The sequence below is a fragment of the Pinus tabuliformis genome, chromosome 6 (genome assembly GCF_031772625.1).
Source record: "Pinus tabuliformis cultivar Carrire ecotype Pingquan chromosome 6, CPIR1, whole genome shotgun sequence".
NCBI classification, from domain to species: domain Eukaryota; kingdom Viridiplantae; phylum Streptophyta; class Pinopsida; order Pinales; family Pinaceae; genus Pinus; species Pinus tabuliformis.
The window spans coordinates 1,634,983,898-1,635,001,751 of NC_142292.1; the positions used below are offsets into that span (position 1 = coordinate 1,634,983,898).

Here is a 17,854-nt window from a genome sequence, read left to right on the forward strand (position 1 = left end):
TCACCCACGGATGGGCATTAATGAATGGAGCTAGCATTTCCAACAACACTTCATTTATGCAGCAAAAAAGGAGACATTTTTCTTATTTTCTCTCATGAATTCCACTGTCATAGATGGAACATAAGTGGCTCAGTTCAGTATCAAGTTCCTTTGTTTAAAATTACATGTCATCATTGTAACATTCTTCTATTTTCTCATATAGAGAGGGGTCCAATGGATGAGTTGACGAGTACCATTGTGCAAAAATCATGTCAGCATTCCCAAAGAAACCACTAGCCATGAGTACTTTGTGAGGTACAACAAATCAGCACATCTCTCTCTTGGATGTGAAATCTCATTTAATAGCACAAATCCTATATCTACATTCTTATTTATAGAAACTAGAAATCCTAACAAAGGTGAACCTTTAGTCTCAGATTGTAAGTTGCATTGCTTTTCATCATCAATGTTAGTTTTTTCAGTATCGAGGTCCTCCAACTCTAATCTTTGCTGCAATAAAACATCTCTAGATGCATGACTTGGTTTTCTAGGGCCATGAAACTTGAGAAGGTCAAGGCATAAATGAAATTCTAAAAAAAACATGCAAATCAAAAATATTGTGTCAATTCAAAAACATTATGCCCATATCAAAAAAATAGCAGATGAACATGTGATCTAAACTAATTGGACCCCTAAATCTCAACCCCTGATTATGAAGAGCAGCATCCTCAGCCACCGAACTTTCATATTTGAACTTATTTCTTTGAAACCCCTGTGGCTAGGAGTTTCTTCTTTGATAGGAAAGTCCATATCTGATACTGGACTTGGACGTCCACCTTTTGTTTTGGTTTTTTTTGAGTCACATGATTCATTTAATTCATTTCTAGGAACTTCATCTATTGCACAACAAGATGGAACACCCAACAACTCTCTAGGTAAAATTTCCTAGAATACATATACCAGTAAGATCATTCAAGAAAATAAGCCTGATAGTTCAAGTGGAAATCATAAAATGCATAGACAATGTGTAGAGTCAAACAGAACAATGGAATGCTTCTTACACCTATCATGTAGTCAACACCAATACCAGACAATGTTTCATTCTCTATTGTTGTAGGGACCAAAATTGATGCTTCAAGAACACATTCTTCAAATCCTTTCTCATCTACAGGTGAGACTTTATGTATGTTGCATGTGCTCTGCAATTGTTTTGTTTCCATGTTTGGAACATCTCTTGATTGTGGAGGAGTTTTCTACTGTGATACAACCGAGAGATTAGATAATCTCTCCTTGAGAATTCTTGATTCAAAATTATCTTTGGGCACTAAATCATATCCCTTATCCAAGTGAATTTCAAGATAATTGTTTGATTGCAAGGTACACAAAGAATCCATTTTCTTGTTGCTTGACCTCCACTTTCTCAGCAGAAATCTACCTTTCAAATTTAAAACTTTAGCTTTAAACCTAGATATTTTTCTCCTATATTTTATTTATTCCATAGGTAGGGTGTCACCTCATATGTCATGGTCAATTCCATTTTCAGTTGCCCTGTTATCACAAGAAGCATTACCATTCTTCCCAACACTACCCCTCTCAAAACTTGTGGCAGATACTGGAAGAGACTGGGATCTCAGCAGGCTACTGGGTGAAATATATGTTTTATTATCCATATTTTTGTTGTCTAATTATATCCATCCCACTCTGCATGCATGTCCCATCTACTAGGCCTTTTAATCTTGCTACTTGGTTCATGCATATCACAAAAGAATTCATAACATTCCTCATCACTCACGTTAGCTCTATTATTTTGTTGGTATCTTTTTGACTGATACACTTGTTTATTTTCATCAAGAAAAGCAAGGAGTTTCCCTAAGGAATATTGAATTTGTCTGTTGTGTTGCTTCTCTTCATGCCCTTGAGCAGCTCTCAACCTTTTTGAAATTGTCTTCGCAACTACTTTGTTTCCATATTTAGGTGAATCAAAAGGTTTGCAAGGGGAAGATGACAAGGATGAGCCTAACTTGGTTTTGTAATCCCATGAATATTTGGTACTAGAGGTGGAAGATTCCAGGGAAGTATTAATGCACACATATGGAGAAGTATCTGTCAACCTATTTGGTGAACATTTTTTTCAGAAAAACCCATCAGAGTTGGAACTTAAACCAAACTAGATGAATCGTTTTTCATATCTCTCGTCGCATTTTCATTTCCTTGTAATCTATCAGGAGATTTTCCTTGGATGCTTAGGAACATCAGGAATTTCATCCAAGAAAACTTCTTTATTAATCCTTGACTCATCTTTTCTCTTCTCCACAAAACCCATTTTAAGCCTGTGACTCACTTCTTGAAGAAAATCTTGAGTGTTATCCCTCACTTCTTTTGGATCCCTGAATCCAATTTGAGATCTGGGGAGCAACTTGGTGATGGACTGGGACTAAAATTTTTGACACCTTTCTAGAGTAGGCTTTGAGACAACTATCCTTGTTGGTACAAAGCCTATGGTACAAAGCTTTGGATTTTTCAAAGCCTATGCTGTCACCGTGTTTGTTGCATTTTCTTTTGTGATTGTTTTGTGATATATTATCATTTTATCAAGGTCAATATTTTTCCCTTGTTAGATATGTGACATGGTTACAATTATCTCAATGTGACTGTGGTTGTCCCAAAGCTCGACAAGGCTTCATTGTGGGAAGATCCCAGGTGTTTAACTTCAATATTCCTCCTATTTGTTAACAAACCTTGAGTATGTTTTATTGATTCATTTCAGTATTGGGTATTGCATGGCATTAATTACTTGTGGGGGTGGTTTATCCTTCATGTTTCCTTTTGCAAAAATTAATCTTTAATTTTATGTGAACAGTGAATTTGAAGACATTTTTGATGTGGATCAGTTTGTCACATCTCTCAAAGGGAAGTTTCAAATAGTAAATAAAATTCCTTCAAAGATGAAGGCAAAGGCAGAAGATGGGAGGTAAAGGTAGAAGATGGGGTAGTCTTCACCATGCCTCATGTGAGCTGGTCAAACATGTCCTATTACCTACATCAGGTTGTGTATCGAAGACTGTCATTTAATACCTTGGGCTTTTCATGGAAGGGTACTAAAAAAGTTTCCTACCATGATACAAATCCTTCCTCTCATAAGAAAGCACAAAGTTTTTCATTTGAATAAGACATATGCACATCTGGAAAATAATAGCCTGCCACTTGAGGTTTAAAATCTATGTTGTCATGTGAATTACAACACTTTGCTTTTCACTTCAAAAATTGATGAATTGGGTCAATTTTTTTTTTTTTAATATTGCAACAACATGGTCCTTTTGTGGCTCTTCATCTTTTTTATGAAATGGATATATTGGTTTTTTCTGGTTGCACTCTTGGCTATATCGATGAATAAGTTGAGGAACTCATCAGACTGAGGTATATTACATGTTTGGAAATCATAATATTTTGCTGGTCAAGTCAAAATATTTATTTTTAACAATATTGATCTTATTATCTTTTTGTATTTCTTTCAGAGGCATGCCCACCCTTAGTGGAAAGACGTCATAATTTCTTAAATGAAGAGGAAGGACAGACTGTGTCCTGTAATACCAGAGGAGACCCCATTAGTACTGAAAGCTTTTTATTTTGATAGAAATATTCAGGTATATATTGCTGCTGAAGAAATCTATGGGGGAGAAAGAAGGATGCCTGCCCTCTATTCAACCTATCCAAATATTATAAGTTGACCGATTCACTCACTTCAACTCATTTTCCTTTGAAGTTGGATTTTCTTATGTCAAGCACTCATGCTGATCAACAAAAATCTGCAGGTGAGGAAGGATGCTTTTCTTATTCCTATGGATTTAAAGCCATTCCAAAATCATTCATATGAAATGGCTACACTGGATTACATGATGTCTTTGGCTAGCGATGTGTTTATTCCTACATATGATGACAACATGGAAAAAGTTATGGAAGGGCAGCATGACAAATTTAGTTCTCTTAGAACAAACCTTTGTAAGTAGCGTTAAGAAGCCTTGGGAATCGGGTGACAGGTATTGTTAGTAATTTTCTAGTCAGTTGTCTACATTATTTATTATATGTTGCCTTTTTCTTTCTTGATTTTGTTGGATACTTTCTTGATTGAGTTTCATTTCAATGTAAATTATGGAAATGCTTTGGATGTGTTAATCTTGTTATCCTAGTGATGCATCAACATTATTAGAATTATTGTTATGTTAAAATTTTAGAATAAATATACCTAGTTGTGAAATCCTTAAATGAACCTCTTAGAAGCCCATTTCTAATCAACCCTAAAGGGACTCAATTTTAATTTAGAAAGTCACTCTGAGTTGGGATTATTTTTTGAAGTGTGACAAATGCCTTGGACATTTATTGAGGGCTCTCTTAGAAAGCCTTTGAGTCTCCATCTCAAAAATCCTTGGAAGCAAAGTTTCATGGTATTGGGAGAGGAGTACATGCTGGAAACATGATCCCTACCTCATCCCACATCAAAAAAGTAAAAAGACAAAAAAAATGAAATAGGGAAACAATATATGTCTGTCTATCTATAAATATAAAATAGCATAAGAAGAAAGGATAACTGAGTAAGAAAATTTAAATGTAGCCTCCAATAATATCCATGTTGTCCAAAATGCATAGAGCATGCTTGTTGTAGCTGTAGAAAACACTTTTGCCTAAAAGTTGTTGAAGAAAATGTGAAGAAATGAAGTGTGGAACAATGTTGTTGCTCACAACTGTCTTCTAGTTGTGACTACAAAACCAAATCACAATGCTTCACACACAACAGAAGTGCTTCTTGTTTGTGTAGGAGATACCTTTGCTCAAACAATCTGGAAGAAAGTGTGAGGAAATAATAAGTGGTAAATTTTATTTAGAACAAAGACAGGGTGTAAGGGTTTTCTAGAAGCTTATTCAATGTGAAATTAGTGTCAAAATTTATGTCAATGCCAATTTAAAGCACTTGGGCAGGTTCCTATGGTCAATTTCCCTGTCAAAACACAGTTAAACTAGATTAAGACATGCCCATTTTGCCTTGAAATGCCACTTGCCATTTTAGATGGAATTTTAGAATTGTGAAACATTATTTGAAATTTTTTATGGCATTTGAAAGGCATAACTTCTTGATATTTGTGCTAAGAACTGAAAAAGGTTACAATCATCCTTATATCTAGGGCATTCCTTAAAAACCTCCAGTGGTATATTAATATTAAATTACCCTTGTATCCCTCGGGCATGGAGCACTTTACTTCTTATTGACTCTTTGACCTTGGAGAATATGCTAGTTGCCTTGTATCCCTTAAAGCTTGGGTATTCTTCTTCATGTTAACCAACTCCTCATAAAAAGGATCTCAAGTGCAAGCTACAACTTCCTAAAAATGTGGCCAACTCTAGGATCCAAAAGAGGTGCATTAAATTAGTGATCCATGTGCACAGGATGAAGTATCCTCTAATGTGTTCCTTCAGGATTTTTAACCAACCAACCTTCAAAAATAAGAGACCTTCAAAAATGAGTTATTCCTTTGCAACCTGATGAAAATGTTATTTTCAAATCTAGGTATAGAAATCAGATCTAAACCAGTGTTCTGATATAATTGTTGGCTAAAAACAATATCTCTACAATATCATCATATCGAGGCAATGATAAGGTTTGCTTAACACCTTTGCATATTGTCACCAATATCTAAAGAAGGTAACTTCTTTAACTTTGTAAGTCATTTTTGTAGGCTGTAAGCACCACTAAATCATGATTATAGACTTGACAGGGGTCACAACCCTTCTAAAGAAGGGTTTTTCCCTATTACTATATGATGGCTTGGTTAATATCTCATAGAATTCATTTTCCATATGATGGATGATAAAATAGGAGTGCTGGCATAAACTAGAAATTTGTACCATGTGTAAAGGTCCACAGGATCCACTTTTGTATCTGCTCTTGCTGATGTGAAAGAGATGCCAGAAGAAGGTACAAAGTGAACAATTTCCAGCAAAGTGTATCCATGTGGACAGATTGCACATCATTATAAAAGCTACAACAATAAGGTCAGCTCAAAAACAAATCTTGGACATTATTTCAGTTCAACAATCATTCTACAAATGACCCCCCCCCTTAGCCAGTGATGTTCCTTGGTCAAGCTTTCTGGAGTAAGGTAAAACATAACTTTCTTAAGTGGTAGTCATGACCACTTGCACACCTAATCATAGAATAGTCGGGCCTAACATCAACTATGGAAATGTTTGGATGGAATCTTGAGAAGAGGATAGTCATGACAACTTGCACACCTAATCATAGAATGGCCAGGCCTAAAATCAACTCTGGAAATGTTTGGATGGAATCCTGAGAAGAGGATAGTATATGTGATGTAATTATGTAAAAATAGTTGCACCGGTGCATTGACTTCCATATTATGGTGCTTTTTATACCTTGAAGCCCGGAAAATGGGACATCCCTTGCAAGGATGGAAAAATAATTAGTGTAAAGACCTCAAAACCCTTAAGCTTTGTTGGTGTCCAAGTGTGAATGTTGTGATTCAACCCTTTACCACATTAATATGTCAATCCAAGTGCATACACTTTTCAAGTTAACATGCAAGGTATATGGAGGAGCAAGGTTACAATCTTACATTGACCAAGGGTTCGTGACTAAAAAATTAAAGAATCAATGTAACAGTAATGGAAATTAAATTGCAGAAAGAAAAGCATTCACAACAATCTATGGAAATATGTAACAACAATAAAGAAAATACAAGAAGTAAAAAATAAACATAAAAAAGACACACGCACAACACCTGATCAGAAGAGTGGGCCCAACTCCCTGGTCAGGGCTATGCTTAACTCACATATTGAGGAAAATATCAGAAGGTTGGAAATTTCATTAACAGGAGTTCCACTGTTACAAGGCTCGATTCTTACATCATCTAGCTCCCCCTTTCTCTCTAAATTGTGTCTTTTAAATATACAAACATCCAAAGGAAACTTACAACAAATTGATCTCAATATTCAAGATGAGATCTGAGAGATCTGTCTATCATGATTCATTTGGAACAAGTCAAATTTGGTTATTACAATTGGGAAATTCTGGAAAACGTTCGCAATAGAAAATCTGCAAATATGTCCTTCGAAGAACCTTGCTTTTCTCCCAATACAAACTGAATTTCTAAAAACTGCTCATTTGAAAACTGACTTGGTCTGTTCTTAACAAAACCCATGTCTCAGATTTTCCAGATTCGCTTTAATTTTCCTAAAACATCCATTGAAAAACTGTCACTTCTTATCCCAACGAATTCCTGAGTTGGAATATCTAATTATCTGTTGAAGACCAAATTTGCAATCTGGAAGAGATCTTGGAGGCTAAAATCATGAGTGAGGTTATAACAAATGAATAAACCAAAATCATGCATAATAATCATTAATTATTAAACATAAATGAGATCAGATATTATTTATCCACAAGAGCATAAATGATTATGAAATGGAATTATATAATAAACTATGGTAATAATGTGATAAAAGGATAGTGGAAATAGATGAAATGAATGTTAAAAAGTGTAATAATACTGACAAATTAAGAGCCCAACATTCCCCCAAATTGAATATGTTGCATGCTCACATGCAACCCAATGCCTCTGTATAAAGTACAAGAAAAAATGGTTTGAAAAATATGAGTGAATAATGCCGAGTGGTTTATTTATTTATTTATTTTATGACATTCTCCTAAACATTTAATAAATCAAATACTCATGTTATTTCACCTCAATTGTTACTTTCAACAAAATAATGTGGAATGACAGCTATGGATTAACATTCGTTGAAGCTAATGTAGGTTGAGCTTGTGTAAGTGATGCAGAAGGTGAAAGCCATGCAAGCTCAAAGAAAGTAATCAAAAAGTGTAGCAGGATTTACTTCCCCCAAACTGATTAGTTTCCCTATCATCAAGATTTCTATAGCACATCTCATGAGTATCCTCAATCAGTAATTCATCAGGATTCAAAATCATAATTAGGCCTCTTCATCCTTCCCCAAAATAATAGTAGTGTTGTTAAGCTAGGATTAAATAGAGATTGATTGGGTAAAGAAACTATCTTTGGTTAAAGATATTAAACTTGTAGCATAAAGGAATGATAGATGAGATGATACAAAATGCCAAATATCAAATATCCTAAAAGTTTCATCCCTAACATGTAAAGTAAATATTTATAACTCAATAATAGATATAAACCATAACCACCATTATCTAAGAACTAATTAAATATTACCCCATGAACCATGAGTTCTAGCAAACCTTATATATCCAACAGTGGATTTATCAGCGGTTAGTTTCGAGAAAACAAGGTAACCAGTTATATCATAGTATTGAATTAACTTCTATACCATAGGCATGGCCACTGCTCCCAGAAGGCATCCATAGCCTCGACAGGGATGCCCTTTTAACCCATTGAGATGCTAGTGTCCCATCTATTAGAAATAAGTTCATAGCTACATAATCATTTCAATTTACTTAGATGTCTACTGAAGATTATTGTTCTAGATTGGTAACCAGTTAATAACAATGCCATTCACGGGAACTAACAAAAGTGAACAAGTCGGCTTGTGATGAGACCTCTTGTCCTTTAGTTTTATGACTGAAGGCCATTACCCCGGCTTGGTGACCAGTAGTGGTAATGTTACTCTATTAGGACCTATGATCATGGTAGGTCGGCTCATGATGAGACCTCCTATCCTCCAGTTGACTATTTATGTTTAAAATTTAACTATGGTTATTGTTAATCAATAAAATATCACTTAATAGATGGGGTGGCAAGCCAACTCCTTAAGAGATATGGATGGCGTAAAACGTTTTGTAGTAACTATTTTCAACTCATGTAATTTTGCTTCTCAAATACTAATAACCTTTTTTTTTTCTCGGTAAAAACTAATTCTATTAAGAGGAAGTATGGTACAATATGAAGTTACAACCAAGAGAAGCAAGAAAATGGGCAGCCGGAAAGGATTGACTATCCACCTCGGCCCCAAAGAGAAACCAAGAAGAGAGCAGTGCTAAGCAAGAAGTAACAACAAGAATAGAGAAACAAGAGCAGAACAGAGGATTCTACCCAACGTGGGTAGAATCAACTATTCGGCATTTTTTTCCTTTCTTTTTACCAACTTTGACCCAATCAAGATGACTTTACTGAGCTGGCATGATTTGCAAACTGAGCTGGGCCGACGGAGAGGTATCCTTGTCTGAATCCGAGGGGGAGGACTCATGAGTTCTTTTCTGTGAGATTGGTGGGACAAAAGAATCCTCAGGACCAGTCGAAGGCGGATCCTGTGCCTGCTTTGTATCCATTCCTTCCGCATCCCCTTCCTCTTCATCTGAGCTGGAATCATAATCATCCATGGGAGAAGGATCATGAGGTTTCCAGCTTTTGGATTTCGGCTTAGGATTGGCTTTCTTCTTTTGGGCATGCATCGAGGGACAAGAGCTCTGAAGGTGCCCTGTGTGATGGCAATTTCGGCAGCGAAAGGCTGTGTTCTCGTAATCTAGGGACTGAGTCCAATGGAAGTCTCCAATTTTGAGATTTATCTGATCCGGTAGACCTTTGCTCATGTCTATTTCTACACAAATTCTGGCTAGAAAGCAGCCTAGAGTGTCGCTGATTCCTTGGAATACAACAAAGTGCCATAGATGCGCCGGGAGATTAGGAAGTCTGACCTAGATGGGGAGCTTGGTGATGATTGCTAAAGAAGGATCGAAATCTGGGAACCAAGGGGTGAGGAATAAACCTGCTGAGCCCCAAAACCATGGGCCTTCAGTTAATGCTTTTTGGTAGTCTTCACTGAAAGCAAATAATACAATGAAGAAAACCTTTAAGCAGAGAAAAACCTTGCAGTTGTTGGTCCAGTTAGAGTGAATCCATTGGTAGAGATCTGCTGTGTGAGGCCATAGCCCATTGAACCTGCAAATAATGGCATGCTCTGCATACTTTTGGTTTTGCTCATCCAGCGAAGGATGCATTATTTCAATGGAGGGGGTTTCCTCCAGTTTGTCCACCAAAAAAGGTTTGGGAGCCTGAGCTGGAGGAGCTGTTTTCTTGGGCTTCTGAGCATTGACAACATCTTTGTAAGAAAAAGCCGCAGCTGAAGATGACTGTCCAACAACTCCCCCTCTCAAACAAAGGGTAAAAAATATGGAGACATTTCTCTTAATGCTATAAAAAGAAAGGGGATAAGGATCCTCAAGTTGTTTACCTTTGTGGAGGAGTTGTTGAGAAGCCGAGGGAATCCCTAGCCTAAATTCCAGGATTTTCTTGAGGTCCTACACTAGATCCGAAGAGCTTGCCCATTGTAGCAGAGTTTTTCTAGAAAGGAGCACGATTTGGATCTGAAACGAGGCAGAGTGATCAGACTGCTGCTTTCCGCTGCATATCTTCTCCACCGAAAAGAGGGCTGTTGCAAATCCTTGCTCCAGAGCTGCTAAGTTGGCACATGCCGGGAGAATACTGGGGAATGTCTTCGGTTAAAGAGCTTCATTGCCTCCTCGGCATGCCCATTATATGCAAATCCTGAAATCATTGCATTCCACGGGACTACATTCGGCCAAGGCATTTCCTTAAGCAGCTTCAAGGCTCTGTCAACAAGCCCATTCTGTGTAAATCCTGCCATCAACGCAGTCCATGAGAACACATCCCTGCAAGGCATTTTTCTAGAGAAACCGCTGGCCTTGTCCACATGCCCATTCTGTGCAGACCCCGCGGTCATAGTATTCCACGAGAATGCATCATGCTGCGGCATTTCCCAAAAAAGTCTCAGGGCCTCGTCAACAAGCCCGACCTGTGTAAACCCCTCAATCATTGCATTCCATGAGGCTATGTCCCGCTGGGGCATTTCCTCAAATGGTTTCCGGGCCTCGTTAGCGCGTCCATTCTGCTCGAACCCCGTAATCATTGCATTCCACGAGACCACGTCCTTCTCAGGCATTTCATTAAAGAGCTTCAGAGCTTCATCTATAAACCCATTCTACGCATATCCAGACCGCATAACCGTCCAGGATATGACATCTCGTTCCGGCATTTCGTCAAACAATTCGCGTGCAATCTTTACCCTCCCACATTTTGTATACATATGCAGAAGGGCATTCGCCACAACAACATGAAGCTTATATCCTCTCCTTCTGATTCGGCCATGGATCTCCATACCATGTTGCAGAGATGGCAAGGCAGTACATGCCGGAAGAACACTGGCGAAGGCGAAGTGATTCTGCTGGACGCCTGTTCCCATCATCTGGTGGAAAAGATACAGGGCCTCCTGGGGAGGGCCATTCTTTGCATAAGATCCAATCATCACAGTCCATGAACATACATCACGCTTAGGCATTTGAACGAAAACCCTGCGAGCGACCACCATGCTTCCGCACTTCTCCATTTCTCAACAAAAGAGAAATACTAATAACCTTCAAATGGCTATTGATAAATATATTTTTCTTTATTAAGATTGGGGTTTGAGGAATAATTCATTAGATAGTGATGGAAATATTTAAGTATAATTTTGTGGTCACCATCATAAATTTGACAAGATCAGGGACTTGACAAATTAGGAAAGTTGAAAGTTGCCATGATGAAATCATCTTTTCATAATTATTCCTTAAAAAATAAAATTATGTTTATAGATAAACAAAGATAAATTTACTACCCAATCATTATGTCAAAGAGGACCTAGACAATTAAATGTATTTCCCCATTCACCAAGTTAATGTCGTCGTGCATGATTCAATTTCCAATGTGTGTGGATAAGTGGGGGTTACGGATTGTTATGGATTATGGTGGTAATAATCGTGAGATGTATGAGTTGACGTGAAATTTTAATAACAATGCTGACATGACATCATTGATATTAAATACAATACATTTCTATCAAATGCAACACCTCCCCCCAACTAAGATATGACCATCCTCGGTCACAATTGAAACATCAATAAAATACACAAAGTTGATTAGGGACGTACTTGAAGACTTACCTTGGCGGAGTATCAACATGGATGGAGTAATAGCACTGGGTACTTAGAAAAAAATTTACCACGAAGTAGCAGCACCAGAGGAGTAACATCACTAAAGGAGTAACAACACCGAAGGAATAACAGAACCGGGTACTTAGAAAAAATGTCACCACGGCATAACAACACCAAAGGAGTAACATCACCGAAGGAGTAACAACACCGAGTACTTAGAAATTTTTTTTGAGTAACAACATCGGCGGAGTAACAGCAGTGGAGGAGTAACAACATTGGCTGAGTAACAACACCGACGGAGTAATAGCACTGGCGGAGTAACAACAACGACAGAGTAACAACATCGATGGAGTAACAACAACGATGGAGTAACAACACTAACGGAGTAATAGCAGTGACAGAGTAAAAACACTGACGGAGTAACAGCACTAGTGGAGTAACAGCACTGGTGGAGTAACAGCACCGGCGGAGTAACAACAGTTAGATCTAAGGAAACCATATACTGATAAGACTCGGGAACAACTGGATAGATATGGAGAGACATCATGAAACCTGAGAACTTCCTTCATTTATTTTGAAAACAAAAACAACATCATAAAATAAATCAGAAAAGAAACAACAATTTTATTGAAAAACAGTAAATAAATAAATAGCTCAAGTTGCAACGGCTATGATTTTAATTGCAGCAATGTTGTTCCTAAGAGAATATCAATCTATTTCAAGAAACAACAATCTGTCAATGGTAAATGAATAAAAGAAAATTCTTTGACATCAGCAAGATTAATATTTAAATAGAAATAAACTCTCCATTTGAATCCATTAGGTAATGAATTGGATGAAATTCCCTTGTTTCATTAACATGTCTTTCAAGAATCACTCGTTCATAAATTAACATCTTTTATTCTCCTGGAACCTGCAAAAAATGAGTGTCTACCTGCAATAAAACATTAAATCGTGGAAGAAGAGAGGTGTACGGGCTCTCCTAATCCAATAAATATGAAAAGAAAAAACACAAGTAGTTACTCTGTAAAACAAATCCACATAAGGATAAAGAAAAATGTGTTTGTTACCTGCGGGAAAGCAATGGCCAGTATACTAACCAACAATTTTTTATTCATAACTCTATTTTTCATCCGATTTGAATGATTCCAAAGGAAAATGAAAGTGGATTCATAGGAATATCTCAAATTTAAATAGGTTTTGAATGAAATAAGAATTTATAGGTCAAATATGCAAGTGAACAGCGAGAAAAAACAGAGTTTTAAAAGTGCAGATTTATGATAGACAGTCAGTATTTTGGTTATAACTTTTCCGTTTCAAGTCCAAATTGAGTGATTCAAATTGCATTGTAAACTATATTAATAGATTAATATACCATAGAATTGTTTTTTCAAAATCTAGTCATTTAGGCCTCCAAAAACTGACTGTCCCAGCTCTGTTCCTGAGCTGCCTACTAGACATACTGTCAATGTTTCAGTCATAACTTTTTCGTTTCAAATCCAAATTGAGTGATTCAAATTGGATTAGAAAGTAGACATAAAGGGATATTTAGGATAGAAATTTTTTTTGAAAATATTCCCATTGGTTCCTCAAAGCATGACTGTCCCAACTGTGTTTTCAGTGATTTTATCAAGCCCACACACCATAAGATATGATAATCAAGCAATGTTTTCGAAATGATGATGAGTGTTTGCAGAAATATGATTTTCAATATAATACATCTACATACATAAATAAATTCAAATATTTACCATTGATATTGATATACTCAGCAAGGTTTGTAGCAAACACAACTCGTTCTACATATAATAAAAATTATTTATATACTTATTTATTCTATTTTATCCACTAACCTCTTCTACCTTGAAAAATACTAGAAAACAATTCACTTATTGCTGGTAATATACTAGAAAATGAGACTCAACACCCATGCCAATAACATGTTGGGAACAAAAATTTTTGTGCCCACCTCTGCTTTTTGTTGAAATGTAACATTTTCTTAATTCTTGCATTCAAGTGGACAATGTCTAAATCTAGAAAGGTGTGAAAAGTTGAACTCATTGTGACAATGAAGGAAGAGATGAATCAAGACTAAACAATTGGTTAATAATTGTCATTCTAAACTTGATCAATGACTACTCGTGCGTAAATAGTTAGGCATTATTTAGTGACAACCATCAGACTAAAATTATATTGGGCTGGTGCATTATTAACAATGGTGGCATAAAAAATTTGACTTATAAGACCTATTTCAACAATAATGCTTGCCCCAAATTGCCATCCACAACCATATACACTAAGAGCAATTATATAATGCATGCCAGAAACATCAAATCATATTTTTAATTTGAGGAAAATGGGAGGCTGAACCTTGGTCCTCCATGAACATTTTAGAGGGAACCAGTTGAAAATGGCTTCTATTATGGAGTCTCTATAAATGATGGCTAGGTGCACATTGGTTCACTTCAACTCCACCTAGAGGTTAAGCAATCTCCCACTCTCAACTTAAGAAACAACTTTGTAGACTCTACCTCCTCTGGCCCACCTCATTCTATGGATACACCCTAAGTGGTCATATCTCAAAGCTACTGGAAAGTCACACTGAAGACAATTATGTGGCTATATACATTGATACTGGCTCCACAATTGTGAAATATGAAGTCCTGGCATGTCATGTGGACCAAGTAACTAAAGCCCAAAATGAGCATTACATTTTTACCTTTTTTTTTGTAACCTAGTATGTTTTGTTGAGTACTATTTTTATTATGCTAGTATGTTATGTAGTATACTTGTGGAATTCTAAGAAGCAGATATAGGTAGGCCTCCATAGTATTTTGATTGGTTCATCCTTACTAGAGATTCTAGGTTATACTTGCCCAAGACTATATATTTTTATTAAACATAAGTTGTATCGTATGGCCACAAATTTTTTAATATAAGCTCTACTAACCCCCACCCCCCTCACCTTGAAAAAAAACATAAAAAATAAGTAACCTAGAAAAATTTGAAATTAACGATATCCCTTAACCATGAATAGGGATAATGTTTTTTTTTTCTTTTGGGTGGGTGGGGGGGGTGGGTAGGTTTAGGTTTAGGGTTTTGAACAGTGCCCTCAACTAATACAAACTTCACCCAACCCATTATATGGACTACAAGCTTGCCTGGTTAACCATGAGTTTCCAACAATGACAACTTCAAGTAAAGGTCAATATATACTTCAAAGGAATCCAGAAGTAATGGAATGTATCAATTTCTATACTTAGTACCTAGAAACAATTGCAAAAAGGATTCTAATCAAGTCAAAACATTTAGATCATATTACTTCATATTCAAGAATTGGATATTCTATGAATGCATCTAGATAGAACCTTTATGATATCATTGTTACTTTGTTTTATTCATTTGTAACGGTGAGTGCCAAATTTCTTTTTAACCTAGAGATCTATTTTTTTTTGTAAATGATTGTGTGTGATCCTAAGCACAATTGTACTTTTATTTCTATTTGTTTTTATCTCTGTTGGGCAAGAAATGTGCCGAAATAATCATAATAGAATTTGTGCTTCTATTTCTTTACACCAAATACTTTATCAACAAACTCTATTGTTGTCTCTTAGTAAATGGATTTATTCCAAGTTGAACTTTCTCAAAAAGCATTTTTTTTATGGTAGTAATAGCACAGTTTTCATTGAATTTTTGTAGTATGCAATGTCAGTGGCAATATGTAATTCACAATAAGAGCAGAAGATGGTAGGCTCTGTAACATAAGCAGCTACAAAACTTCTATGCAATCATATTTTGTGATCATTTTTCATACCCTCTATTTTGGTAACATTATTAAAAACTTGAAACTTTGCAACCATTTTTTGCATGATCCGTAGAACACCAAACTTATTGCGATAGGTCCAGAGGCAATTATCTTCCATCATTTTGTACTTGCACTAAATCAAGCATTAAGTAAGTATTACTCATAGCAGTGATGGTGTATGATACATAGTAGAAATCATTTTTGACAATAATTGCTAACTACTGTTCCCTTAGCAACCTTTCACCTTCCTCCATATTTCCTGTGAATGCCCCATAAGTAGTACAACTCAGAAACAAACCCCTATTCAAAATTTATTTCAATTGGTTGTTTGCATCTTGAATTTGGCTAGCCTTGCAGAGGTCATAGATCATAGAAAAACAGATGAATGAAAACAACAATCTTTAAGAGAAATATTCCATCACATTATTAGAATGAAATTTCCTCTGGCAGATCAGGAAACCTTCCTGACATGAAATTTGTGTACTTGGACTTCAAATCATATATTGCATTTTTTTATGACTTTTTCCCTTTACTTGATGGCAATTTCCCTGAAATATTTTCTTCCACCAATTTCAAGTCTCCTCACTTGATAGATACTTCTCCTCGACATTGACATTTTTGAGAAAGGAAGAAATATTATTTTTTGTTAACTGAGAGGAAAGCTCCTTGGTAACTACGATAGGACCAAGAGACACTGGACCTAACTCATATGTAGGTACAAAGTTTCCATTTTGGTGTCCAACCAAAAAGTGATAGGAAACTTGACCAGGTGTGAGGGCGTTAGCTTGATTATGTCATTTTATTATTTTGAGTGCTTTATGTAGCTAAGTGACTCTTATTGTTAATCCTATCTATACTGATAGAGATTGGATGCACAACCTTAGGATTCCCCTTGGTTCATTCAGTGTGGGCTCCCACTAGTTTTGGTTTGAGATAGCTCACGACATCACACACCTCAAAGGAATTTTCAGCTATGCGACTTACAAGAGATCAAGTTGGGGGAGCACACTGTCTTCAAGTGTTCCATCTAGTAGGAGATAACACTGTTACATATTTATTGGATCTATTCTTGACTGATAACACTTGTTGTTTGGTTGTTTTGTCATGACTCACATCTTATTCATCAATTTTAAAGTTTTGTTTGTTGCTTAGAGTCTATAGCCCAGGGACCAGGCACTATGTCTTGCCTAGCTTTCCATTTCAAATCTTAAAAGACAAAAACAATATCATTTTGCAAATATGTTTTTTTAGCATTTGAAGGACAAGTTTGTAGGCTTATCATGGATTCCTCCCTTATGTTGGAGGAGAGCTAGCCTTATGTGACAAGGATGATCACCATGGTGACAATGGGTGATGTTTTCAAGTAACTTTGGGGTTTATAATTGATAATTGAATCTATATTTCAAAGCACAGATTTTAGAGGTAACAATGAAGTGATTTTCTCCTTGGATTGATGGAATGAGTTTAAGCACTTATTCCATTTCTTAACAAACCATCATTTGGATGATGTTATGGCTCTTTTTCTTTTGAGAAAGAAGCTGCCACAAGATATTTGAAAGCTTTTGTGGCTACCTCAAAGGCTGGATCAAAGGAGGAGAGGGAGCCACCCCTCCTTAGGGAAGTCATGGCTACCCCTAAGAATAGAGAACTTGAGAGAGAAAACCTAGTTGTGCAAGATGTCATCTATATTAATTGTAGGATTTGAACAATAAAAGTTATCTTTGACATCATATTTAACTTTGAACAATTTGCATGCTTAATATAGGTGTTTTTTTGTAAAGTAACAACCTGCAGTACTTTGTATTAATTGGGACATTACTACATTCTATAAGTTAAAACATTCTTTTAGTTATTATGGCATTCATTTTTACCATTTAGAAAGACATGACAATTAAGGTGATTAGACATTTGTGTCAATTGTGCCATTTTCCTGAATGCATATATTTGTAATATGTTGTAGTTTTCATCTGTAGTGTGATCTTCCACTTAGTCTCACCTAAGAAGGGATCAAATTGCCAGTTCTACAGTTTGAAATAAGCCATTTGGAAGGATATGAAAAATAATAATTGGTTTTATATGTG

At 36.2% G+C, this 17,854-nt stretch overlaps 2 pseudogenes; both read right to left on the minus strand.

The window, feature by feature from the left end:
• Positions 1-947: 947 nt before the first annotated feature.
• LOC149265192 (uncharacterized) lies at positions 948-10,941 on the minus strand (annotated as a pseudogene).
• Positions 10,942-10,980: 39 nt separating this feature from the next.
• On the minus strand, positions 10,981-11,367 carry LOC149265193 (putative pentatricopeptide repeat-containing protein At3g13770, mitochondrial pseudogene; annotated as a pseudogene).
• Between the last annotated feature and the right edge of the window lie 6,487 nt (positions 11,368-17,854).